The following is a 16,747-nucleotide window of genomic DNA, read 5'->3' as shown; positions in this document are numbered from 1 at the left end:
TGACATCCAATAAGGCCATGTGCACACGTTGCGGATTCTGCTGCGGATCTGCAGCTTTTTAGGCCCTGCGGATCCACAGCAGATTTTGCTGCGTTGTACAGTACCTTTAAATTCAATGGAAATAAAAAAACGCAGTGCACATGCTGCGGTTTTAAATCCGCAGCATGTCAATTCTTTGTGTGGAATCCGCAACAGTTTTACACCTGCTCCATTGTGCAGGTGTCAAACCGCAGGTAAAACGCAGGTCTTTTGACCTGCGGATTTACCTACGGATTTTGCCAAATCCGCGTGGGAAAATCCGCAGCACAATCCGCAACGTGTGCACATGGCCTAAGACCGTCCCTACAAGTTCCTCATTGGTGTCAACTAGCGGTTCCATATTCCTCCTAGAGTCACAGCTATCCCTTTCCCCACCCCCTCCTATCTAGTCACCTGGACATTAGCCTTCTACATAGTTGGGTAGCCCTTTAAGTTATCATCCAGAGACAGATAGAACTAAGAAACTAATACATTTATTAATGACTCCGTTAAGAATGGAGTCACCGTGGCATGGAGGAGCCCTGGTAGACAGCTACGGTAATTCTGCCAGTGGGAGCCACATTATGCCAGCATTTTCTTTGCAGCAATCTCTATAGGTACATTTAGTACTTACATGGGGGTAATTCAGAAATAAGGGGGTCATGATTGGGGGATCCCTTTATTGTGACCAATAGGACATAAGGACAAGAGTTTGTCCTGTTGAGACTTTCACCCCTTCCCACGCCATGACTTATTATTTCGGGCGTATTCAGCGAGCTCAGGAGTTGAGCCCGTTCCATACAGGGCAGGTGCCAGCTGTTTTATACAGCTGACACCTGCCTCTAACATGAGCAATAAGAGCTAGCTTTCGCTTAACCACTTAAATGCCGCTGGTGCCACAAAATGAAAAGTTTTTTTAAAAAAAGTTATAAATGAATAAAAATTTGAATCGTTCCACTTTTGCTAATAAGCATATTCAGAGCTGCCTCATCTGTACGAGTCCGATCTATGAAAAAAAAAATAATAATAATCGACCAGTATAGTAATCGCTATGAAGAGTGAAAACTGAAATGTCACGGGGATAGAAAGACAATAAAGTTATTGAATCTCATGGAAAAAACTAAAGCACAAAAGTTGGTTGCTGCGGAAAGTGGTTAAAAACAAGGGTTACTTTCTTTTAAAAAGGGCGCCACTAAAGGTCTACAGGCTGTGTGTGGCATTTCAGGCAAGCACTACTGACGTCAATGGGGCTTAGCAGCAATACCATATACAACCTGTGGACAGGTGAGGCGCTGTTGTTGGAAGGAAGGAGCCATATTTTTCTAATCCTTTTAAAATGGTTTTCCACGTTACGGTAGTAAATCTTTATGACTCGTTAATGAAAAGTTTTTTTTAAATATTTAGTAAACTTTATCTTTTAATCTCTGCTTTTTGTCACGTTGCAGGATTCCTGTTTATATTCATAAACCTAAATTTAGTCCACTGTCGCTTTCCTACATTGTAAAAAACGAATGTCTTTCGTTTACTGGATGCAACTGTAACAAGCCCTCAGCTGTGAAAAGCATCAGATTAGAGATGTATTTGGGTCACAGGTTTGCAGCTAAGCAGGGCTGACTACATGTAGGATTGCATGCGGAGGTTGGAGGTGCTGCGCCGTGCCGCCTTGTGAATATTCAGTATTATTATAATCAATGCAATGATCTACCGAGAGCAAGAAGAACACACGACCGGTCAATCTCTCTCGTGGAAACGTTAGGTTTCTTTTTTATCGCCAACATTTACTTTGCCCTTGTCATAGGTTGAATGGATTCTCCTCGATGACTTGTCCGAGGCGATCAATATTAACAATCGTGACAAACTCACAGTTCATCTCTTAAAGGACCAATAAAAAAAAACCCCTATGCATACACAGATACAAATGTGGCATGAGGCATGTTTAGCTTCTGTCAATGGTAAGAATAACATGGGTCCTTTCTTCTAGCGCCACACCATGGGTTGTGTGTGGTGTTGCAACTCCGTTCTATGGAAGTGAATGGAGCCTGGCAGCACTACCACGCATAACCTGTAGATGGGGGTGGCGCTGTTTTTGGAAAAAAATAGATTGCCCATCTGTTCATCCTATGCTGTAGATATGTATTAGATGTGGCTAAGTGGATCTTCCCATCATGCGTTCTATTCATATTCTAAGTTTGAATCATCCTGCCTTAGATCTCTGTATCGTGCCATTCCTAAAAAACAAAAACAAAAGGCACTATGGGGAAACACTGTGTCCCCCTAGCACACTTGTTTTTTAATTATTATTTACTTTAGCAAATCATGGCATTTGCTTCAAAAATTGAGTGAGGTAGAACTGAATACTTAACGACGAAGAAATTTTAAATAATTATAAAATTTAAAATTCCTCTATTATTTCTCCTGCAATTTTAGGGAAAAAAAATGGATAGTTGGGTGTGAACAGTTAGGGATGTGCCCCTGCACACGCTGACATTGTCCAATCAGCTCTGACTATGCAAGAACACGCCCTCTGGACAAGGAGAATGGTATTTTACGCATACATTTTGCAAGAGGAATAAGAGAGGAATGTCAGGATGCAGAGATGGGAGGATGGAAATGTAAGGACTGAGGAAAGATGACCAATCCCTTTGACGAACCCTTGATGGTCATCACACCTAGAATAAGACATTCTTTCTCTTTGGGCTCAGTTCTTGTATGTGGCTGAGCCTCCACATTCACTGAAGTGTTGTAATGTTTGATCATATCCTTAAATGTTCCTCACCACAATAAAGCACTTAGGAGGGCGGACGGCGTCATTGTGCTGCAGAATCAGCCTGCGCCACAGTGAATTTCTTGTAGACATATAAAGATTATACATCAGACTCCAGTAATAGATAGTCCCTGGGGAGAAAACTAACATCTCCTTCAGGTATCCACACACAGATACATATATGTGTGTGATACACAGGTTTTTATTCGCTCACTTGTTTCATATTAATATTACTTTTTATCGTTTGTGAATTTTAGGAATAATATTTTTCACATTTTCTTTACTAGCGCAAAGTATTCCTGCCATTTATGTCTCAGCTGTATCCCCCTTTCTGTCACAGATAGTTTTAGGCAAATGTGCAATTTTGGATCCTTGGAGGTGGTCCTACACCTGTACAACTTATTTGTATGTATATATGTGTCAGGAGAAACAATGGGTAGATCCTGTTTGCATTTTATGATTTTAAGTATCAGGACATACTGAAAAAAAAAAAAACATCTACTCCTTAAGGTCTTAAAATTAGATAAATACAACCTGATGAAAAATAGTACATGACAAGTTACACAAATTTGCCATAAACTAGCCCAAAATGTAGAAGCAGTGTGTGAATAATTAAGTACATCCTTACTGTTTCCATAGAAAATAAGTGGGTAAGTAGTAGCCAGGTGCTGCTAATCAAGTGTCCTAGACAAAAATGTTTCCAGTTTGCTGGTCAGGAGCATTCAGGGGTTAACACAATAACCAAGAAATTCACTCCGGGAGATTACAAGAAACCCAACAGCTACTGCTCAGACGCTAAAGGTCTGAAGGCCAGAACTATCATGTTAAAGTGAATCTCTTACGAGAATGTAACTACCTCATCCAAAAGCAGCAAAATGTAGGGATTCCAACGACCTATCACTTAGTTTACTGGGTGTAGCAGTTGTGATACAATCCATGTTCTCTCTGCTGTAGATGGAACAGTGCTTAAAAGGCTAACCCCACCCACATTACTGATTAGCAGCTTTTTATGCACATTATTTATTGACAGTAACCCGCTAATCAGGGTGTGGGTGGACGAGTTGGCAGGCAGGAGCCAGTCCAGGAGTGATAATCTCCTGCTGATAAAACACTGTTTGTATGGAAACAGTGCACAACCTAGTAAGTGACACATCCCTGAAGTCATTATCTCAGCCCCTATTTCATGCTGCCATCAGATTACATAGCAAAAACCAGCTGACAGACTCTTTAACCCCTTCTCAACCTTGCAAAAAAAAAAAAAAAAGCCCTCACCAGCCCTAGATTTCAAAAATACTACATATTCAAATAAATACGATGCAAATCAAATTTTTTGGCCAAATTTGAACCAGTTTTTCACATTCCACCCAATTTGCTCATCCCAGCTCCCTTCAGGTTCCACAATGCACAGAGAAAATGCTAAAGAGGCTCCTCTCGATATTTTGGGGATTCCACAGATCAGACCCCTCCAGTCATAATGTGTCAGATATCCAGCACAATCTTTGGATGGTAAAAAGGAGGCCACAACAATCTGTATCATTCTCATAGTGTTTTCTTCATCATCTGAAGTTACAGAGAAACCTCTGCTCTCCATCCACAGAGCAGCGCACTGTGGAAGCTCATGTAACAGATATCTGACATCTGGGCGGAGCTAAACCAGAATCGAATGGAGAAAACAAAATGAGATAACTGGAAATCAGTATGCAATCAGTAAATCAAAGTATTTACAAAGTTATTCAGTTTCTTCTGTAGATTTACACGGTGAAATGTTTTTAAAAAAATGAAATTACCCTTTAAGTGCACCCCTGGCAGCTATAGAAAACTGCATGTCAGGTCTCTGGGATGAGGAAGCCTCGGCTCAGTGCCACACGCTCAGCAGTATTTTTGGACTCCACAATGTTTCATTGTAATGTCCATTTGATAGCGCTCTTCCTGTTCTCCAGAACAGTCTGTCGGGGAGATGACATCCCACACAGAACACATGTCACTTCTGAGATCTTCACATGACAAGATCAGGAAAGTTCTGCCATCTTTTCTCCCAATGGATGGCATTCATAGTGAAGCATAAAGGTGGTGAGAAGAGCCCTCCATCAGCCGCCTCTGCCAGGAACTGGGAAACGCCAACTTTGTAGATCTTGTGCAGCTACTATGAGGCTTAAAGGGTCAACAAACTTATGACTTTTACAGGAAACCCCAAACTTATTAACAGCGCTGTTGGCAGAAAATAGATATTGAAAGGGGGTCGTCCAGGATTTAAAGAAAAATGGCTTTCTTTTTTCTTCCACAAACAGCACCACCCCTGAACATTGGTTATGTCTGGTACTGGAACTTATCCCCATAGGAGTGAATGTAGCCGAAATGCAATACCATGCGCCATTCATGGTCAGGGGTGCTGCAGTTTCCAAAAAAAAAAGCAGCCATTTTTTCTGATCCTGGACAACCCCTTTAAGTCCCGCCTCTCTTTTTAACCTGGAACCAGCCATTTTTAGAAAGGGTTATAGAAACCGCTCCCCTTTAGATATAGCAAAGCCTTATATTTGCTGGGATTGTATCCAAAAAAACCTGAAAAGTCTTGAGAACTTTAGGATCCAATGTGACTCCTCTGGCAGTCAGAACCAATGGCGGATCTTAATAGGGGCGGATGGGGCGGTCGCCCCGGGCCCAAGGTTTTTTGGGGGCCCAGGGCAGTGGCGTATCCAGGGGGGGGCAGGCAGCAGGGGGGCGCAGTCGAGCCGCCCGGCCGCCTAATGCAGCGGTCCGCAGTAACCAAACTGATCACATTGTTCACACTTGTCTGACAACCACTAATTGTAAAGCAGAAATGTGTTTAGAGAAGTTGTCACTTCCATCTCCTCTGCTCCTCAATGCAGTTTCTAAACAGCAGGGGGCAAGGTTGAGCACAACAAAAGCTCCTACCATACTAAGAGAAAATGGGAGAGTTTGTCACAGACTAATGATACGCGGCTGCTTTCTTTTAGAAACTGCGCCACACCTACAGGTTGTGTCTGGTATTGCAGCTGAAGTTGATGGGCTGATGTGCAATGCCATTGATTTGGATGATTTCTGGGCAATCCCTTTAAGACCAAATTAACGGGTAAATCTGTTTAATAGACTCTGTTCAATATGTTCCTTACAAGTGATTCATGCTCCCGTCATATCAATATCAATCATCCCTGGAAATAAAGAGATAAAACATGAAAATTACAGAGCAGCGTGAGATAGGCCTCCGGCAGAAACTCTTCTCCTCGCTGTACTCCTCCTTGTTACACTTGATGTGGGTGGCGCCGCTGATCTTTTGTCACAATAATTATTCAGATGAATCAATCAGTCAAATCCATTTACACCAGGATAACTCTGCACCAGGAAAGTGTAACGTGCAACCTGATATTATCCGGAGCTCCCTACGCGCAGAGCGGTCAATGCGGACGAAGGCCAAAGAGAAACCCACCAACACTAACCCTACAGAAACTTGCTCACCTGCTGCCAAGAAAAGCTAGCCAAGGGTAAAAAATATAATGTTCTCTATGTCATATAAAAAACAAGTATTCAGTACAAGCTGACACCAGGATTTCCAACAAGGACCAGCAGTGGAGAATTCAAGGTCCCCTACTTTGCAATCCTCATAATGAACATCTAAGGCCTCTTTCACACATCAGGTTTTCGCCGACAGGCGCGATCCGGCGCTTTTGACAGAAACTGGATCCGGCGAAATGCAATGCCGGATCCGGTTTCCCCCCCATTGACTTGCATTTGCGCCGGATCGCGCCGGATGGCCATGCGTTTCATCCGGTTTTCGCCGGATCCGGCAATGTGTCGCAATGTGTCGCGATCCGGCGTCTGGAAAAAACGTCTACTGTAACGTTTTTTGTCTCCGGCGAAAAAGCCGGACACGCCGGATCCGGCGCGTTCGGCTTTTTCACACAATGAAAGCCTATGAGCGCCGCAATGCGCCGGATCCGGCGAAAGCCGGATCCGGCGGCCGGATCCGGTTTTTTGGTCTGAGCATGCTCAGTAGCTCTGCCCACAAGACATATATAAAAGCAAGACAGTGGGACCCACAGCCACACCCAACATGCCACCCAAGAAAGCAACCAAGCGAAGCAGGAGAAGGCAGGAGACCACTGCAGCACCATCAGCACCACCACCACCCCAAATGGAGCAGCAAATAGAACATGCTGAGGAGGGGAGGCCAGCAGCAGATGAGAGACGGTAATTATCAAATCCCCCATTCCTCCAAACTAGGGCCATGGAATATCAAGATATTCATTGGCCCTTTGTTTCTCTTTATTCAACAGCCGCCAAAGAGATGCAGCAGCAGCAGCAGCAGCAGAAATGGCATCACTGGCAGCAGCAATACCCACAGCCATGGAGTCTGGCCATCAACAGGACAGCACATCTTCTTCTGGGAGCCCTCCCTCGCATCGTCAGCGTTTGACGGTAAGTTTTTATTTCCAAAATCCATCATCTCTGTAATATATGTCTATTCATTGCCTTTTATTTCAAAACAGGAATCACAAGATGAAGAGGAGCTCCCAGAAGAAGAAGGAAGGGGTGGACAGACGCTTGGAGTGGGCTCACAATTGGTAAGTTTTTTGCATCAAACGCAGAAACACAACATCACACTACACACAACACATAGAAAACAATGTTCTGCAGACCACACACAGCAAACAAATGCCTACATCCAAAGACATAACATTTTTTGTTTTCTTCTCTAGTCTTCCCAATCTGGTGCTTGGCCAAGAGGTCCTCGCAGTGCCTCCCAGGGTCGTCGGCGACAGCAACGCGGCGGTCACCAGCATGTAAGTATAAATATTTTTGCTTTGTTTTTTTGCACTTTTTATTTCATTTCTTTTGTGGAGGCTAATTATGTTATTTTTGTCTTTTTCTTTAACAGCCTTCACAGCGTGCTCCCGACTCTGACGGTGAGGATGGAGAACTCGATGTGGACCACCTCATCGATCTCGTCAGAGAAAGGGAGCCGCTCTGGAATATGGCTGACCGCCGCCACGCTGACCTTATCGTTACCCGACGACTCTGGGAGGAAATCTGTTCTCTCCTTGTGGGCCGCTGGGAGGACCTCGAAGCTCGGGCCCAGATTAAAGAGCGTAAGTATATACAGTACCGGTTGCTTTATGTAAACCAGTGTTTCCCGAACTCCAGTCCTCGTGGTCCCCACGGATCATGTGTTCAGGATTTCTATTTACTATGGAAATCCTGAAAACATGACCCCTGGGGACCATGAGGACTGGAGTTTGTGAAACACTGATGTTGTATACTAACCACTCCTTTCTCGTTTCAGGGAACAGAATTGTGAATCGGTGGCGGTCTGTGAGGGATCGTTTCAAGAAGGAGTTCAATAAAGAGATGCGGGCCCCGAGTGGATCTGGAGGACGCAGGAGCAAGTACAAGTACGCACAAGCCCTGTCGTTCCTCCGGGAAACAATGCTCACCAGAAGGTAAATATTACACACCACATGTGAAAAAAATGTTAGATGTAACTTTTTTTTTTCAGCCAGGGCCATACCATGTCAGTATTTTAATTGTTTTTTTTTCTCTTTATTCCACAGCACGGTGAGCAGCACTCGGGAGCCTGCACGATTGGACCCTTCTGAGGCGATCCCTGAGGAGACCGGCACCGAGGGACACTTCGATCGCCCCGGTACATCTGCACCTTCCCAGCCTTCCCACACATTCGACCCATCTGTCCCATCCACCAGCACAGGAGCATCGTGGCCGCCTACATTACATGAAGCTGCTGGTGAGGAGATCGCTTTCCCTTTACCCCACCCTTATGCCCCTGCCACCTCTAGTACACCTGCGGGTACTGGGCGGCAGCGGCAGAGGGGTCAGGAAAAGACTTATGCGCCAGAGTTCTTGCATCTGAATGCATCTTTCCAGAACTGTCTCAAAGTCTTGTCAGAGCAAATCTCCGCAGGCTTTCAGCAGATCAACTCCAGCATTCTGGAGGTGAAGACACTTCTGCAAACCATGCATTCAGAAGCAAGATCTTCGCCAAACCACACCTTTTTCAGGTCTGTTGTGGAGCGCATGGCAACACTATCTCCTACCCAGCAGATGCATGTAATGCATTCGTGCCACGGTGCTCTACAGCAGGTTACCTCCCAACCTCCACCTCCCACCACTGTAGTTCCTCCACCTGCACCCCCTCCAGCCACTTTCCATCCTCCCCCTCCTATTACATCTGCACCCCCTCCAGCCACTTTCCATCCTCCCCCTCCTATTACATCTGCACCCCCTCCAGCCACTTTCCATCCTCCCCCTCCTATTACATACCAGCAACCTCACCAGTACCAGACATCTCCCCACTTCCAGCAACCTGCCCCGTACCAAACTCCTTCCCCGTACCAAACTCCTTCCCCGTACCAAACTCCTTCCCCATACAACTTTCCATCAACATCATCTGCTTCTACAGTCCCTGCCCAACCCTCCACTCCACCGCCCACCACCTCTTCTGCCTCCCACATGTCCACCCATTCTGTAGCTTTTTCCACACCTTCACCTCTAACTGTTCCTTCCCCACCACGATCCCAGTCCTCTCTCCACAGACCCAGTGTCGAAGTGTCCCGCAGCCCCTCCAGCAGTATTTCCACCCCACAGTACACAGATTTGTAATTTTTTTTTTTGTGTAATAAAAATGCCCATTGGGTTTAAAACCTTTATTAAAAAAGTTTTTTGCACTTTAAAAACATAAAAAAAAAAAAAATTTAAATAAAAGTTAAATTATCGTTTCACAATGGTTGTCTGTCATTTCTTTCTGCGGCGAACTATGTTTTAAAAAAAGGTTAAATACAGGGTATTTCAAAGGTAAAAAGGTATTCAAAACCAGGTATATAACTGTGGGTAAATTTTAGCTTTTTGCCACAGTTGTGTTCCTGGTTGTGTTTGAAGCAAAGTATTTCACCTAAAGTTGTGTTTATTGTTGGTGATTTCCTAACAATGTACACAACTTTTGTTAAAAGGTGAAATACTTTGCATAAAACACAACCAGGTACACACCTGTGGCCTAAAGGTAAAAATAGTAAGACCATGACAAGATAGCCAACTTTGGTTGGCAAAGGTATATACTGTTGGTCCAGAAGGTACACAAGTTTAGGGCACAAATCTTTCACACTCTGTCATCCCAGTGTACTCTGCCTTGAGGTGACATAAAGTATAGTGGAAAATTGTCCCTGAAACCGTCACAGAACTTCTAGTGGTAATATTTCCAATGACAACATCCATCTTCGCCAGTAACTTGCTCTTCTCTCCAACCTGCACTTTCTTCTCTACAACCTGTCAAAGAAGGGCTGTAGGAACATGCTATATCTAGTTTTCCAGTAGCCAATCCCGTTCGGAAGGCCACAAGGGTCAATTTTAAAAACCGGATCCGGCGTAATCCGTCGAAAAACGGATAGAAAAACGGATAGAAAAACGGATGAACCGGATGAGACGGATCCGGTTTTGTCTGTCAAGAACAAGACGGATCCGGCAGAAAACCGGATCCGGCACTTCAGGTTTTACAAAACATTTGCCGGATCCGGCATTCCGGCACGACGCCGGATCGCGCCTGACGCCGAAAACCTGATGTGTGAAAGTAGCCTAAGCTGCCGCATCATAACAAGATGATAAAGAGGGACATGGAGACAAATCTTCACCCATAGCCTGGATAAGGATCGGGATATTAATACTAGACTCCCCAGTTCCTCACTATATGCTCTAAGGCAGCAGCTTTCGTGTCCATGCAGCAATGAGGCAATGACCAAAGAAAGTTCAACTTAAGCAACTTTATTTTCCAACTTACAAACAAATCCAAAACGTTATCCTCCAGTTCACAGTTGGAACGTCCATGTCAGTCCGTTGTCATGGATGACTGCAGCACTGTATAATCCACGGCTTTGCTCAAGTCTCTGCTTGCAAAAACCCAATAATGACACACCCAAACTGTAACTGAAAGTTTAAATGGGAATCGTGGACATGGGCCAATCCCAACACCTGGAGTGGAGGGAGAGATCCGTCCCACTACCAACATACAGATCTCGCCAAAGATAAAATCCCATGTCGGGTCTCCTTAAATCTGTTTTGGTCAAATAGTTCACCCAAATTCATGCTCTCTTTTATTGTTCATGGTAACCACAGGAATGGCTGTAATTACATCTCTCTCCAGTGGGTTCAATATGCTTCTATGTACATCCTGGGGGTCACATAACGGCCCTCGTGTATGATTCCCCTAGCTGCATCACAATACCCATCCCCTGATGTATTATATCCTGTGCCTCGTTATAGTCATGTCCTGTGTTATACAGTATATTTAACCCTAGAACGCATACCTGGGGCCTCGCAGGTCTTCCAGGTTACTTGTTTTCTATTTTCTGTAAAAGTACTTTAGTTAGAATTTTGAAAATCTAGGTAATCCTCAGGTATATAGTTGTTAGTAATTTCCAGTTATTCATATATTTTTATGTTACAGACATTTCGGTATAACAACCTTTTTTTGGGACTACCCCATATTCACGCACCTGGGGCCTTTTAGGCCTGTACTAGGTTTACATGTGATACTCAGTCTTTTTGTCTGTATTGTTGCTGGGGAAGAACTTTTATGACTCTGCTATTGCTGGGAAGAGTGTGGGTTCTGCATAACAACATGGTCATGTGATCTTGGAAGGGAGACTCCCTCACAAAGTCATGTGTCTCTGACCTCATCGCAGGTCTTTTTGTCCTAATTGCTGGAGAGACTTTGGAGGAAGAAGTCAGCTTTCTGAGCTCCAAAACCAGAGGCTTCTACTGCACTACAAGAAAGTGATCTGTTGGCGGTAAGAGGAGGGGGGCTGCACTTTACCTACTTTATATCGCTTGGTGTGCTGGGACCCTAACAAAGAGTCTTATCACATACTGTTTACAGTGCACAAGCCTGATTGTAATCTTTTTTTTTTTTCTTTTTAGTTTACTGACATCTAAAATTACAATGGCACAGTCTACTTCCAGGGGATTGACTGACCATGAAATCGAGGTGATTGTTTTCAATAGTGATGAAGAAAGTGAAATTTCTTTGTCTGATGAAGAGTACATGCCACCAGCTAATGTATCAACTTCATTGTCCAGCGATTCTTCAGATGATGAAGAAGTAGTGGATCCAGCAGAACGTTCAAATAGAACATCTAAAACGAATATTTTTTGGAACAGTACTGCTGCGGCTCCTGCACGCACCCCATCACATAACATTATTAGAGTTGCTCAAGGAGCTGTCGGAATTCCCCAATTCATGTCCAAAAGAGATGTTTTCTGTAAATTTGTTTCGGATGATATTGCAGATGAGGTAGTTATGTGTACTAACGTAGAAGGAAAACGTATCGCGTCAGGAAGAAAAAAGCATGGAAAAATATAAATATAGAGGAACGATATGCTTATATTGGCCTTACTCTTCTGGCAGGGTCGACAAAATCATACGATGTTCCAATCAGAGAGTTATTGCAGAACCCATTTGCAGATCCACACTACAAAGCTACTATGTCCATCAATAGATTTGAGGGTATTCGGAGATGCCTTCGTTTTGATGAAAAGAGAACTCGCCCTGTGAGGTTGGCAACCAATAAATTAGCCCCTATTAGCTATATCTGGAATCTTTTTATCAAGAACTGTACAAAGCTTTACCATTCCAGTGATAATGTGACAGTGGACGAGCAACTTCTTGCCTTTAGGGGACGTTGCAAATTCATTCAGTATATGCCCAGTAAGCCAGCTAAGTATGGCATAAAAATGTTCTGGATGTGCGATTCAGCAAGCTATTATGGGATGAATGGTCTGATTTACTGTGGCAAAGAAGCTGATGCTCCAGTCCAGAAAGACCTATGTTCCGACATAGTAAAAACACTTGCTCTACGGATTACGGATCCATTACGGATCACCTCCTGGCGGACCCCAGCGCTAGTGGGAATGCATCCTTACTTTGCAATTGTAAAATAAATTTTGAAAAGTATTTTTATTTGAGTTATTCCATGTTATTTGCACACAGGCCTAAAAGGCCCCAGGTGCGTGAATATGGGGTAGTCCCAAAAAAAGGTTGTTATACCGAAATGCCTATAACATAAAAATATATGAACAACTGGAAATTACTAAGAACTATATGCCTGAGGAATACCTAGAGTTTCAAAATTCTAACTAAAGTACTTTTACAGAAAATAGAAAACATGTAACCTGGCAGGCCTGCGAGGCCCCAGGTATGCGTCCGCCAGCCTTAGCTGGGGTCACCAGGAGGTCAGATCCATTACGGAATCCCGTCCTGGAGGACCCCAGCGCTAGTGGGAATGCATCCTTACTTTGCAATAAACTTTGAAAAGTATTTTTATTTGAGTTATTCCATGATAATTGTAAACAGGCCTAAAAGGCCCCAGGTGCGTGAATGTGTAGATTTCTATGGGTATGTGTTGTGAGTTCATTTTCCCCTTCATTACTGAGGCCCGAGGAACTCCCTCTTCTGGTAAAGGTAGTGAGCCTGATTATCAAACACCTGAGGCTGATGATGATGACTGGCTGAGTGGAGTTACGGACTGGATATAAGGCTGCCGAAACCCTTCTGCCCTGCGGGTGATTTCTCTGTGGGATCCTTGGAGACCAGTCTGAATTCCTGCTCCTATAAAGCTAAGTTTGCTGCTCGGCCTTTTGCTTTTGTGCTTTGACTTTGTTTTGCTTTGTTTTTCTGGATTTCTGCCATTCCCTGCTGGGGTGTGCTGAATTCATTTAGCTCTGTCTTCTGAAAATACCTGAGTGCTGATTTAGTTTTTGAAGCCTAGCTGCTTCAGGGCCTTTTTCATATCAGCTTGTTGGCTTATGTCTTTGATAGGGTTTTGGCAGATTGCAGACAGCAGCCTTCCTGTCCTTTCCTATCTAGATAGTTGCAGGCCCCGTCTTTGCTCAGTCTATCTTTCTGTCTGTGTTAGTATTTTCATCTTGCTTCATCGTCATTATATGTTGGGGGCTGCCTATTGCTTTGGGGTCTGCTCTGGGGCAGTTTAGATTTCCCCTTTCTTTCTTTAGTCCTATGTAATTCTCCGGCTGTGATCGAGGGGTCTAGGGCTTCGTAGGAACCCCCCACGGCTACTGCTAGTTGTGTTGATAGGTTCAGGGGTCTGCAATCTGATAGTTGCCAACTTCTCTGGTTTTCTGGACTTAGCTTGTATTTCTGCTGTTGCCTCCTAGGGTGACTCATTCATAACAGGTATGCGTTCTAGGGTTAAAGGGAATCTGTCAGGTCATTTTTGCATCCCATACTAATAGCATCCTGATATCGTGCTTGGGCAGCAATTTCATGATACATAACTTTTAATGCTGTACGTTGCCCCATTCTGTTGCTGTAAGCCCCCAAAAATGTATAGTTGTGCACCAGCAATTCAAGAGTATGTAAATACGAAATGATTATTCACCCCTTCTCCTGCCCATAATCCCACCCATAATCCCGCTCTTAGTCACACTTACCCCATCGCGTCGGTGTCAGTGATTTCCTCAGACTCACATTCTTGAAGCAAATCTGTTTACCCACAATTTGGAAACTTGGCAACAATTTTGTCCTTGCCCTTTTGGGGTTTTGTGTGAAATTATGTCCAATTTGCCTTTTTTCCTTCTTTTTTTGTGTTGTTTTAATACACACAAAGGAAATAAATGTGTGTCTAACAAAACATGTAATTGTAATAATTTCCTGGGAGAAATACTTTATTTTCTGGAACAATTTCAAGAGTGCCCACACTTTCGCCCATGACTGTGTCCCATCCCCTGCCGTGTTATATCCTGTGCTGCACTATATACCTATATCCCGCACTATATACCTTTATCCTGCTCCCCATCCCGCACTATATACCTATATCCCGCTCCCCATGCCTCAGTATATACCTATATCCTGCTCCCTGTGCCTCACTATATACCTATATCCTGCTCCCCGTCCTGCACCATATACCTATATCCCGCTCCCCGTCCCGCATTATGTACCTATATCCCGTTCCGCACTATATACCTATATCCTGCTCCCCGTGCCTCACTATATACCGGTCCCCTTGCCTCATTATATACCTAAATTCCGCTCCACGTGCCTCACTAAACACCTATATCGTGCTCCCCATCCCGCACTATATATTACTATATCATGCTCCCCATCCCGCACTATAAACCTATATTTCGCTCCCCTCACTATATATCTATATCCCGCTCCATGTGCCGCACTATATACCTATATTCCGCTCCCCTCACTATATACCTATATCCCGCTCCATGTGCCACACTAAATACCCATATCCTGCTCCCCTTGCCACACTATACACCTATATTACACTCCCCCTCACTATATACCTGTATCCCGCTCCCTGTGCCTCTTTGCATGGTGATCTCCGCCATTGTGTATATTGTACTTTGTGGACGCTCTGCAGACGCCCAGCTAAGTGGCTCCAGAGCTGCGCTCCACTGCGTCTTATACCGCTGTTGATCCAGCAGTAGCCATTAAGTCTTTTTAAGCTGACTCTGACGTGTCCTGAACTAAAGTATTTCAACGCTGCAGGTAAAAAAAAGCAACTTTGAGCAAGTCTGGGAATTCCCGAGTGTAGGTGCAGCACTCACAAAACCTGTAGGTCTAAGTGATGTCAGAGAGCGCAGGGAGCAGAGTCGGCTGCAGACACGGGATTTCATATATTCCCTAAGACTGCCAAGAATGGAACATGCAGGACACACAAAATCTGCACCCACAACTCAGACCACGAGCACATCCAGGAAGACCACAAAGGGGTAGGCCGAGCGAGGAAACACTGGGGTGGCCCATAAATATGTCTGAACTCTACAACTAACCGATCACTACAAACAAGGAGCGGCCGTTCAATGGCCCCTCTAAATCTATGGTGGACAATGTTGCACTAGCACCAAGTACAACAGCAACATTTCTATACGTTTTCACCATTGTCCTGGATATTTGAATGGACTGTTATTTACAGAAATATGTGGATAATACTGCTATAGAGAACCTTAGAACCTATATAATACCACCAAAGAGTAGCCAAGTAGTACCGCCGCAAAGCACCCAAGAAGCTCCACAGAGCAGCCATGTAACACCGAAACAGAGTACCCATGTAGTGCCACCAGAGTATTCACATAATACCACCACAGAGTACCCATGTAACATCACCACAGAGCACCCTTGTAGTATCGCCAGAGTAGCCACATAACACCGCCACAGAATACCCATGTAGTACTACCAAAGCCCGCATGGCAACAGAGCACCTGTTAGTCGTCGGGTTCTGGGCGCTGCACAGCAGGAATCCCGAGCCTTGCCATCCTCGGTCTCCCATTCCTCTCCGGCCGCAGTGTAGCCTGCTCAGTAGACTTCACGATCCCGTCATTCAGCCCACACAGCATTGTGGGTTCGGTTGCTGCTGCCACCTCTGGTTCAGTTATGGCAATGCAGCCTGGCCAGCAACAAAAGACTCCAGAGTCCTTCCTTCGGGCTGCTGGGCATGCTCATGAGACGATCTTCCATTGGGGATTGGGAGTCACATGCTCAGGTCATTCTCCAGTTCTGATTGGTCCATCAGGAAGTTCCCGGAAGGGCACGGCTATTAAAGGTTCGCATGGCCGCCCCGCCATGCGCTATGATAGACTCTGAGGCTATAGTACTTAGTGTATGTGTGATGATGGATGAATGAGCCTGGTGACTGACGCATTATAATTCCCCCTCCTTGGATATTACGCATGTGTTAGGGTTAGGAATTGGAGTCAGCACAGCAGCTCTCACACTGCAAAGCGCCGCAGTGTTCCTCATCGTCTTCCTCTTGCGCCTTGGGCGTCGGCCAGTACAGGCCTTCTGGACCACTGCTACCGCAGCGTCCGCCTAAGTAACGCAATGCGCCATAGGAGCGCTTTCCAGCTCAGTTGTTAGGCTGGTTAGTGGCGTCCGTCAGGGCAGACAGTGCATCCGTACTAAGCGGTGGTTCACGC

General features: G+C 44.8%; 1 protein-coding gene across 4 annotated transcripts in view; it reads right to left on the bottom strand.

The window, feature by feature from the left end:
• LBHD2 (LBH domain containing 2) overlaps positions 1-16,747 on the bottom strand; it is a 97,584-nt gene that overhangs the window by 46,700 nt on the left and 34,137 nt on the right. The window lies entirely within an intron of this gene.

This window comes from Dendrobates tinctorius, unplaced genomic scaffold (genome assembly GCF_039654945.1).
Source record: "Dendrobates tinctorius isolate UK_male_01 unplaced genomic scaffold, ASM3965494v1 ptg000058l, whole genome shotgun sequence".
Classification (NCBI taxonomy): domain Eukaryota; kingdom Metazoa; phylum Chordata; class Amphibia; order Anura; family Dendrobatidae; genus Dendrobates; species Dendrobates tinctorius.
This window is presented reverse-complemented; position numbering and strand designations above follow the sequence as displayed.